Source organism: Chenopodium album, chromosome 22, assembly GCF_948465745.1.
Source record: "Chenopodium album chromosome 22, dcCheAlbu1.1, whole genome shotgun sequence".
NCBI classification, from domain to species: domain Eukaryota; kingdom Viridiplantae; phylum Streptophyta; class Magnoliopsida; order Caryophyllales; family Amaranthaceae; genus Chenopodium; species Chenopodium album.
Genome location: NC_137855.1, coordinates 14,140,447 through 14,150,579, shown reverse-complemented (window position 1 = coordinate 14,150,579; position 10,133 = coordinate 14,140,447).

Sequence of the window (10,133 nt, the reverse complement as noted above, 5' to 3'; positions counted from 1 at the left end):
TTGATTATATTCAATGTATATTAAAAATATTTTACCTTACTTAGGAGACATTAATATGGTTGAGATATACTTCATACTCGTACTATCTAAAATATTCAATTCCTTTATATAAACCCCAACGTATTGACATTAATGCATTATATTAGACTAAGGTATATCTTTTACAAATATTCTATGAGTATAGATTCTATGAACTATAACAATAACTACAACAAATATAAAATACATATTGTAAACAGAAATTTTAAATCTGCAAAATATAGACTCAAAACAAATGCAACAAAGTGTTAATTTTATTAATTTGAGAATTTTGGGTACAATCTCTAATTTGATCCTCTGATTCGATCTCCACTTTGACTTTGACGTAATTCACGGATTTACTTGATTCTTGAACGAGGGCCGAAGAAGCTTGATCTCGATCGAAGATTTGTTGCAGAACTTTGACTTATGTTGATGTAGACCTTTGACTCCTTGTTGATGTAGACCTTTGACTTGTTTTTGATGTACACCTTTGACTTGAATTCTTGATTGAGGGCCGACAAGGCTTGATCTAGATCAATGACTATTTGATGTAGAGGTTGAACTGGTGATGTTCTTGATGATTTGAAGTTCTTCTTTCCTTCGTGTTGAGGGCCGTCGAGGCTTGATCTCTTCCACGGATGATCTTCTAGAGTAGAACGGCACGTCAAATGCTTGTTGTTCTTCTTCTAGGTTTTGAGAGGATTTCTTTGGAGAGGTTTAGAGTTTTGAGAGGTTTTCTCTGTTTTCTGATGTAGGCTTCTTGTTTCCTCTCCTCCCAAATGAAGTAGAGAGCCTCTATTTATAGAGTGAGACACCCCTAGGGTTAGGGTTAGATGTACATTGGAGTTCGGCTTTCAATATTAGGTTGGACTATTATAACCTTAAAACAATTTAATTAAAATGGGCTAATTTAGTTTATTTCACCCAAATTAATTAATTTAAATAAATAGTCAAGCAATCATAGAGTCAATAATTTGACCTTGACCCATATATATCCAATGTGGCATATGTATAAATTTTATGTGCCTACAAATTGCCCCCTTCGGGATCGGTCAAGGACACGAATTTAGAGTGTTTGATCATGATCGGTCTCGAACCTTGCACCGCTTTACCCTTTGGACTTTAACTTTATTAAAAACAAGATCATCATCTAATCATTTGGCTTACAAAACAAATGAAAAGCAAGTACTTATTGCTTTTCATTGTTTGTTTAACCTTTGGTATTGAGAGAATATTTGTCGTGCCTTTATCATTGATTAAACATTAGTTTATATACAAGATTATACTAGGGTTAGGGCTAAGGATACATTAGTAATTTACAACTAATAATATACACTAGATTATTTACAATAATCTAACACACCCCCGCAGTCGAAACGGGAGGACTGCGAATGCTGAGACTGTCCCGAAAATCATCAAATAAAATCTTAGGTAGACCCTTAGTGAAGATGTCTGCGATATGTTATCGGGATGGCACATGTAGGACACGAACTTCGCCCTTTTGAACCTTTTCACGAACAAAGTGTATGTCCATCTCAATATGTTTAGTGCGCTGATGTTGAACTGGATTACCGGAGAGGTAGATAGCACTAACATTGTCGCAATAAACCAATGTTGCTTTAGAAATAGGGCAATAAAGCTCAAGCAACAGATTACGAACCCAACAGGATTCGGAAACAACATTTGCAACCCCTCTGTACTCTGCCTCAACACTAGACTTAGACAAAGTGGGCTGTCGTTTGGAGGACCAAGAAATCAAATTATCGCCAAGGTAAACACAGTATCCTGAAGTAGAGCGTCGAGTGTCTGGACACCCGCCCCAATCTGAATCCGTGTATGAGAGTAAAGAAGAAACGGATGACTTGTGAAGGTGCAAACCATAATCTGACGTACCTTGAAGATAGCAAATGATGCGTTTCAACGCATTCATGTGCTCTACACGAGGCGCGTGCATAAATAGACAAACCTGTTGCACCGCATATGATATATCTGGCCGAGTGAAAGTCAAATATTGCAATGCACCACAAAGACGACGATAAGAAGTGGGATCATCATACGGAGGACCTGAAGTGGAACTTAATTTCCCTTTGGAATCTACCGGAGTAGTAGTAGGTTTGCAATTGGCCATGCCTGCTTTCTCAATAATTTCCTTAGTATATTTCTTTTGAGACAGAAATAAACTATCTTTATTCTGGGATACAGCAATACCTAAAAAATAGCTCAAATTACCCAAGTCTTTTATAGCAAATTCAGAGTTAAGTTGAGAGATAACATGACGGCAGAGAGACTCTGAAGAAGCTGTAAGAACAATATCATCAACATATAGAAGAATGTAAGCAGTATGGTTACCATGGCGAAGAATGAACAAGGAATTATCGGATTTGCTATGAACAAACCCAATAGTAGCCACAAAATCTGCAAAACGCTAATACCAAGCCCGGGGTGCCTGTTTCAGACCATATAAGGACTTTCGGAGAAGACACACATGATCAGGACGAGCCGGATCTTTGAACCCTAAAGGTTGATACATGTAAACAGTCTCATTCAAGTTACCATGTAAGAAAGCATTCTTCACATCCAGTTGATGTATAGGCCAAGACTTAGATAAAGCAATGCTAAGAACCACCCGAATAGTAGCCGGTTTAACAACCGGACTAAAAGTCTCATCACAATCGATGCCTTCCCTCTGAGTTTTACCATCACCAACCAAACGAGCTTTATGCCTCTCAAAGGAGCCATCAGACTTTGTTTTATGCCGAAAAATCCACAAAGAGCGAATAACATTCACATTATTCGGTCGGGGAACTAAATCCCAAGTACCATTATCAATAAGAGCATCAAACTCTTCCTGCATTGCAATCTTCCAATTATGGTCACGTAAAGCATGAACCGGGTTCTTTGGAATAGGCGAAATAGAAGTGGAAGTGTGGTGTGCTTGATTTTGATATTTAGGATTCGGCTTGACAATGCCATGTTTGCTACGAGTAGCCATGGAATGAGTTGGGATTGGAGTAGAGATAGGAGGAGAGGGGGAAGGAGATAAAGGGGGGGAAACGCGTCGAACTTCACCAACTGGGACGTCCCCCGCAACACCTCCCGCTTGTAACCCGGCGGGGGTAGCAGTTGGTGATTGTAGGCCACGCTGCTGAGTGGTGTGGGGAGTGCCGCGCTGTGGGGAAGTGTTGTGCGGTTGCAAGCCCGTAGGTTGTGCAGGCTGTGAGAGACGAAGTGGGGAAGGCTGTGCAGGCTGTGGACTGTGCTGTAATTGATGGGAAGCACACTACAAGAAAACAGCCAAATAGCGACGGACTTGTTCCGACGGACACGTTATTCCGTCGGATTTTTCCGACGAATTCAACAATGTCGTCGGAAATCCGTCGGAAATTTCCGACGGAATAAAAATCCGTCGGAAATTTTATACTTTCCGACGGATTTTTCCGTCGGAATTGACCTTTTCCGACGGATAATAAGTCCGTCGGAAATATTATTTAAAAAAAAAAAAGAAAAAAAAATAAAAACCCTAAAAACTTTTCTTCACTTCCGCCTCTTTCCCCTTCTCCCTCTGTTTTTCCCCCTTTCCCCTTCTTTCTCCTCTCTCCTCTCTCTTCGTTCTCTGTCATCCTCTCCGATCTCCCTCGATCTCTTTCATCTCCTCTTCTTTCTTCTTCTCTTTCATCTCCTTCTTCTTCTCTTTCGTTCTCCTTCTCTCTCCTCTTCGTTCTCCTTCTTTCTCCTCTTTGTTCTCCTTACCCGTACTACTTCTCCCTCCTCTTCTTTTCGCCACAACTCAACACTAACCATTGGTGGAACTCAACATGCACCGACATCAACAACATCTAGACCAAAATTAACATCAACACCAATTTCCTCTTTTCCGTCCTTCTCTCTCCTAATGATGAAAACAAGGGTTTTCAGGTCAAATTCGACCATGAAAACTCTAGATCTAGAGTTTTCATGGTCGAATTTGGCCTCGTAAACCCATTTTCAAGGTTTTTTGTGGCCGAATTGAGGTATGTGTATTTTTTATTCTTTTTTGTTTTATCTGATTTTTTTGTGGTAGATGTGAACTTCGAATTTTGTGGGTTGGGCTGGGATTTTATTTTTCTTATTTTTTTGGTTGTGAATGTTTTTTCGGCGGTGGCAGTGGCGGATTTCGGTGGGTGGTGGGGTGGTTGGCTGTTGTTCCGCGGCAGTGGTGGATTTCGGTGGGTGGTGGGGTGGTTGGCTGTGGTTCCGCGGCAGTGGTGGTTAGGGTTGTAGATCTGGGTATGTATTTGGGTGGGTGGTCTATGGTTGTGGGATAGGATCGGTGGTGGTGTGTGGTTGTGGTTGGGTCTGGGATAGCCTTGGTAGTGGTGTGTGGTGTGGGGTACGTGGTTACTGGTGATGTTGACTGGTGGTGGGGGTGGTGGGAGGCATTTTTTTTTGTTTTTTTTAAATTATTTTCCGACGGAATTTCCGTCGCAACTTACCGGCGGAATACGGTCCGTCGGAAACTTGCGACGGACTCTATCGGGCCTGGAAATCGCTTCCGACGAACTGAATTCCGTCGGAAAAGCCCCATTTCCGACGAAGGTAATTCCGACAACCAGTTACGACGGAAATTCCGTCGAAAACGGGTTTTCCGACGGAAAACAGGGGGTTTCCGACGGATTTTTTCCGTCGTTATTTGCCTGTTTTCTAGTAGTGGCAGGGGAAAACAGGAGAGGCCGCTGCCTGCCTGCGGTAGAGGGGGGTGAGCCGCTGGTAGGCTGCGGAGTGGGCTGTAATGGAGAGGGAGCAGTGGTGAGCTGAGCGGGCTGCTCCATAGAAAGATAGTGCCGTAGCACAGGAGAGGGAAGCATGCTCGAGTCATCCCCAAGAAAATCATACGTGTGTGATTGAGGGGTGTGAACTTTAGAGAATGGAAACACAGTTTCATCAAACCATACATGCTTAGCAAATATTATTTTCCGACTCGACATATCAAAACACTTATAGCCTCTATGATTGCTTGGATAACCAAGGAAAACGCATGGAGATGAACGAGGTTGGAGTTTGTGTATTTTAGTAGAAAGAAACAAAGGAAAACACAAGCATCCGAACACTCGTAAATGAGAATAGTCTGGGTGTTTTTGATATAAAATTTGAGTAGGAGATTTGTAATCAAGAAGCTTCGTAGGTAAGATGTTATGAAGATAGGTGGTCATTTCTAGAGCATGATGCCAAAAGGAAGAAGGCATAGAGGCATGGCAAAGAAGAGTACGAACAATGTTATTTATCGTTTTTATTTTCCTCTCTGCTTTGCCATTTTGAGGGGAAGAATATGGACAAGAAATTCGAAAAGTCTTCCATTATCGTGACAGAATTTTTTAAAAGGGTCATTATCAAATTCTCGGCCATTGTCACATTGAAACGCTTTAATTTCTTTCTCAAATTGGGTCCTAATATATGTTCTAACACGAATAAAAAGGCTGTAGACTTGAGATTTTGACGAGATGGGAAAAGTCCATAGAAAATTCGTATAATTGTCTAGAAATAGAACATAATATTTGTGACCAAGTGAGCTAAGAATAGGAGAAGTCCATAAATCACTATGAATAATATCAAATGGCATAGTAGTATGAGACAAAGAATCATAAAAAGGCGTTTTTATTAATTTTCCCAAGGGACAAGAATGACAAACATGTTTTTGAGCCTTATTACAATTTATGAATTTGCTACTACGCAAAGAACTAAGAATTGCATTTCCCGGATGACCTAAGCGGGAATGCCACACTTGGAGAAACAACTGTAAAAGCCGACGGAATGGAAGAATAGAGGACTCGACGACCAGTGAAGAAGGGATAGAGATCGCCTTGACTGTTACATCTCACTATTTTGCTCCCCGTCTGCAAGTCCTTCACAGAAAACCCAAAAGGATCAAATTCAATAGACACATTATTATCAGAAGTGAATTTTCTAACAGAAATGAGATTTTTGACAAGTTTTGGGACATGGAGGACATTTTTTAGTTGAAGTGTGTTTTGGTTCAAGCTTTTGTGACCATAACCTGTAATCGGAACTTTACTACCATCACCAATAATAATTGCATTTTGAGTATAATTTTTCAAGGGAAAATAGGACGATAAATTACCTTGTGAATTGGTCATGTGAGAGGTAGCCCCGGTATCCATGTAATAGTTAGAGTTCATCAACGACATCGTATGCATAACTTGATCAATATTGGTCGGAGTAAAACCCGAAGAAGAGGGTGGACCTGACATGAAGTATGCCTGATGTGGACGTGGTCCAAGGACACCTTGTGAAGCAGGCTGCTGATTCGGCCTAGGAGACCAAGATAATGGGCCTGGGCCCTGACTAGGATACGGACATGGTGGAGTCTGCCAAGGGGGTTGATTCCAATACCCCCAATATTGCGTGGAGGTGGAAACATCCAACCACCCTGCCCCTGATGCGGCAACGCACTGCCGTGTTGCTGCTGGTGCGGCTGGTTGGTCCGGCCACCATTCCCGGTGGCAGCCTTGCCCTTTGCGCCACCCCCTTTGCCCTTATTATTTTTGCGACCTCCGTTTCGAGTGTTAGCACCACGAGAATTACCAGAATGTGATGCTTGTTCCCCATTCAGCCTTTGAACCGTGGATGGAGATTGAGAAACATGGGCTTCTTCATGAGATTCGATAGCAACGTCAGCAGCGTTGCCCTGTTCTTCAAGTTCAAGCATTGATCGCAAAGTGTCAAAGGTAGGCAGAGGATTTAGGTGTCGTACCGAAGTCCGAAAGGCTTTGTAATCCTTCGAAAGCCCTTTCAACAATTGAAGCGCCATCCTATTGTCCGAGACAGGGTTGCCTACATTATTCTTCAAACCATCAGCCAATGACTTGAGGTGAGAACAATAGGGTTTAACACCCTCGAATTGATCGAGTTTGGTGTTGGTAAATTGCGCATCAAGATGGAGTGCTCTGGCAGACTTGTTATTGAGGAAAAAATTCTTCAAACGGTTCCAAGCATCAATAGCCTTGTCATCGGGATCAATTATGGAATTGAGTAGGTCATTGGAAATAGTATTGTAAATCCATTGACGAACAATGTCATCAATTCATTGCCATAGTTCTTTATCAGAAGTTTCAGGAGCCTTTTCCTTCTCGTTTACAACCGGTGGTATGATGTGGTCGATCACTAAATTCGTGCGGCAATGGAGTTGGAATAAAGTAGACCAAGTGTTATATTGAGTTCCCGTGTAATCAAGAGCGATCGGAATGCAAGTTTTGATGTTGTTGACAAGGGTGGCTGGATGAAGCTTCTGATCGGCCATGGAGGATGAACTAGCCGAAAAATACAGAAAGGAAATGAAGGAGAGGAAGTAGAGAAGATGAGCGGAAGAAGAGTGTTAGGGTTCGGATCGAAAACCTAGACTCGTGATACCATGAGAGAATATTTGTCGTGCCTTTCTCATTGATTAAACATTAGTTTATATACAAGATTATACTAGGGTTAGGGCTAAGGATACATTAGTAATTTGCAACTAATAATATACACTAGATTATTTACAATAATCTAACAGGTATCAAAAGATCATGACTAACTACATGAGCAACTCCGTCCAGTAGCAAACCTTTAGAATTTCCTTTATTTACTCCGTCCAGTAGCTCTACGTGTCTTCAACAGTCTGGCCAAGTTTCATGTGAATCGGACCATGTTTGCCCATCCGATCGTGAGTTTGATGAAAGCTGCTCCAAGAATTATGTGGCTGCGATGTTACGCTACCTGCTTCTGCCGTTTTCTTTTTATTCTTTTATTTTTTATTTTTTATTTTTTTTTTTTTTGATATTGAAAATGATGATCATGAATTCATGATACTATCATGATCAACGTGACTTTTCTTATTCTTGTTTTGTTTTTTTTTTTTTTTTTTTTTTTGTGTAATATGAAATCATATATACTAGGTGCAACAATCATGATTTTGGACAACTTGATCGAATTTCAACTCGCATGAAAAACCATGTGAACGATGAGTTTGCTTTCCCGACATTGTCTTGTTGATGCTGACCAAAAAGTGATTCAACTACATAACTACATGAAGTAGGAGGCAATATCGACGAGAAGCAGAGCTGACAATTAGAACCTCTTATGGTCCATGAGTGCCCCTATTGACAACAATGATTTGGTGATTGAAGCTTTCTCCAAATCGATTTCAAAACGATAAGCTTGTTGGAAGTCTTCTTCATGATCCATGTCAAATTGTGTTTGTTTATCCGACTCGGTGGTGCAGTGCTTTCTCCGAATCTCAAGAATGATGGACCATTGGTGCTTAGCTTGGAGGCTACCTCAATTTTCCTTTTTTTTTTCTTTGCAGATCTTTGGTGCTTTGGTGGCCTTTTTCAAATCTTCAAAATTTGTTGGTGAAGTATTGGTGCTTAACAACTTTCTCCAATGTTCATGTTTAATGTTTTGAGTTGATTTCTGGTGCTTGAAATCTTTCTCCAGATCTAGAGAACTTCGGTGGACCGGTGCTTGATAGCTTTCTCCGATCTTCGTGTACGTTCAACACTTTGAGTTGATGATCACTGGTGCTTAGAAGCTTTCTCCAGATTTCAAAAATTTTGGTGGATCGCTGGTGCTTGGAAGCTTTCTCCAATGTCCATGTTCGACAATTTACGAATCTCTAGTGCTTGCAAATTTTACTAGATCTTCCTATAGATTTGGTGAAGTATTGGTGCTTGAAAGCTTTCTCCAATCTTCAAATGACATTATTCGACTTTGTGGGAACAAATTGAAACTTGCCCCCAATCTTGTAGTTTATCATTTTTTATGGCTGCCCTTGAATAATTTTGATGTATTCAAGATGCCTACGTACCAATAAGTAATTCAAATTTACTTTTTTGGATCAAGCCAAACGTAGTTCCATTTATGTGATTTTATTTCTTTTTTTTTTTTGTTATGCAGTTTAGGCTCTTGCTTAGGAGCTTCGAGGAATTCTTTCTTCTTTGCCCCCCAGGATGCAGACAGTCGCCTATTCGGATCCATCTTCGCGACTTGCTATCGAAAACTCCATCTCCTGAGCTCGCGCGAGTTGCCAAGTCTTGGAATGTGTTGGGTTTAATTCCTTGCAAGATGTAAGCAAGATTCCAATGCATGCCTTGGATACACATCTCGACTGTAGAAGTTTCCGACAAGTGATCCTTGCATTGAAGACTTAATCCTCGCCATCGATTAATGTACTCCACAACTAGCTCATCCTCTGACTGGTTGGTTTTGAGAGGATTTCTTTGGAGAGATTTAGAGTTTTGAGAGGTTTTCTCTGTTTTCTGATGTAGGCTTCTTGTTTCCTCTCCTCCCAAATGAAGTAGAGAGCCTCTATTTATAGAGTGAGACACCCCTAGGGTTAGGGTTAGATGTACATTGGAGTTGGGCTTTCAATATTGGGCTGGTCTATTATAACCTTAAAACAATTTAATTAAAATGGGCTAATTTAGTTTATTTCACCCAAATTAATTAATTTAAATAAATAGTACAGTCAAGCAATCATAGAGTCAATAATTTGACCTTGACCCATATATATCCAATGTGGCACATGTATAAATTTTATGTGCCTACACATATATATATCAAGAATAACACATGCTTCTATATAGGTGTTTTAGTAGTGTTATTTATATTATACTACGTATATAGATTAGCAAAGTAAAAATTATTTTGTTTAATTTTTCATAAAAACTGAAATATTTTAATTAGAATATATTGAAATTAGAAGGAAAAAACCAACCAATCAATACTCCTTATAAAATTTCCTTTTGAAATCATTTGGTTTTAACTTGTTATAGATTATTATTAACTAGTTTAGTCCCGTGCGTTGCACGAATTAAATAGCTATTATTTGTTTAAAATAGTTGTTTCTATTCTTTATTTGTAAAATAGTGTAATCATAATTTCATTAATTTATTTTGAAAGAAGTACTGACGTACTGTATCTATTTAATCATGAAAATTAGAAGGAAAAAAAAGGGATGATGTCAAAAATAGTTTAGGCGGGAAAATTTTTCATAGAAAGTTGACATGTGTCCCTTAATGATGCCAGCATGTTTTGTTTTAGTAATAATTAATAGATTGTATTTATAATAAGTAATTAAATAA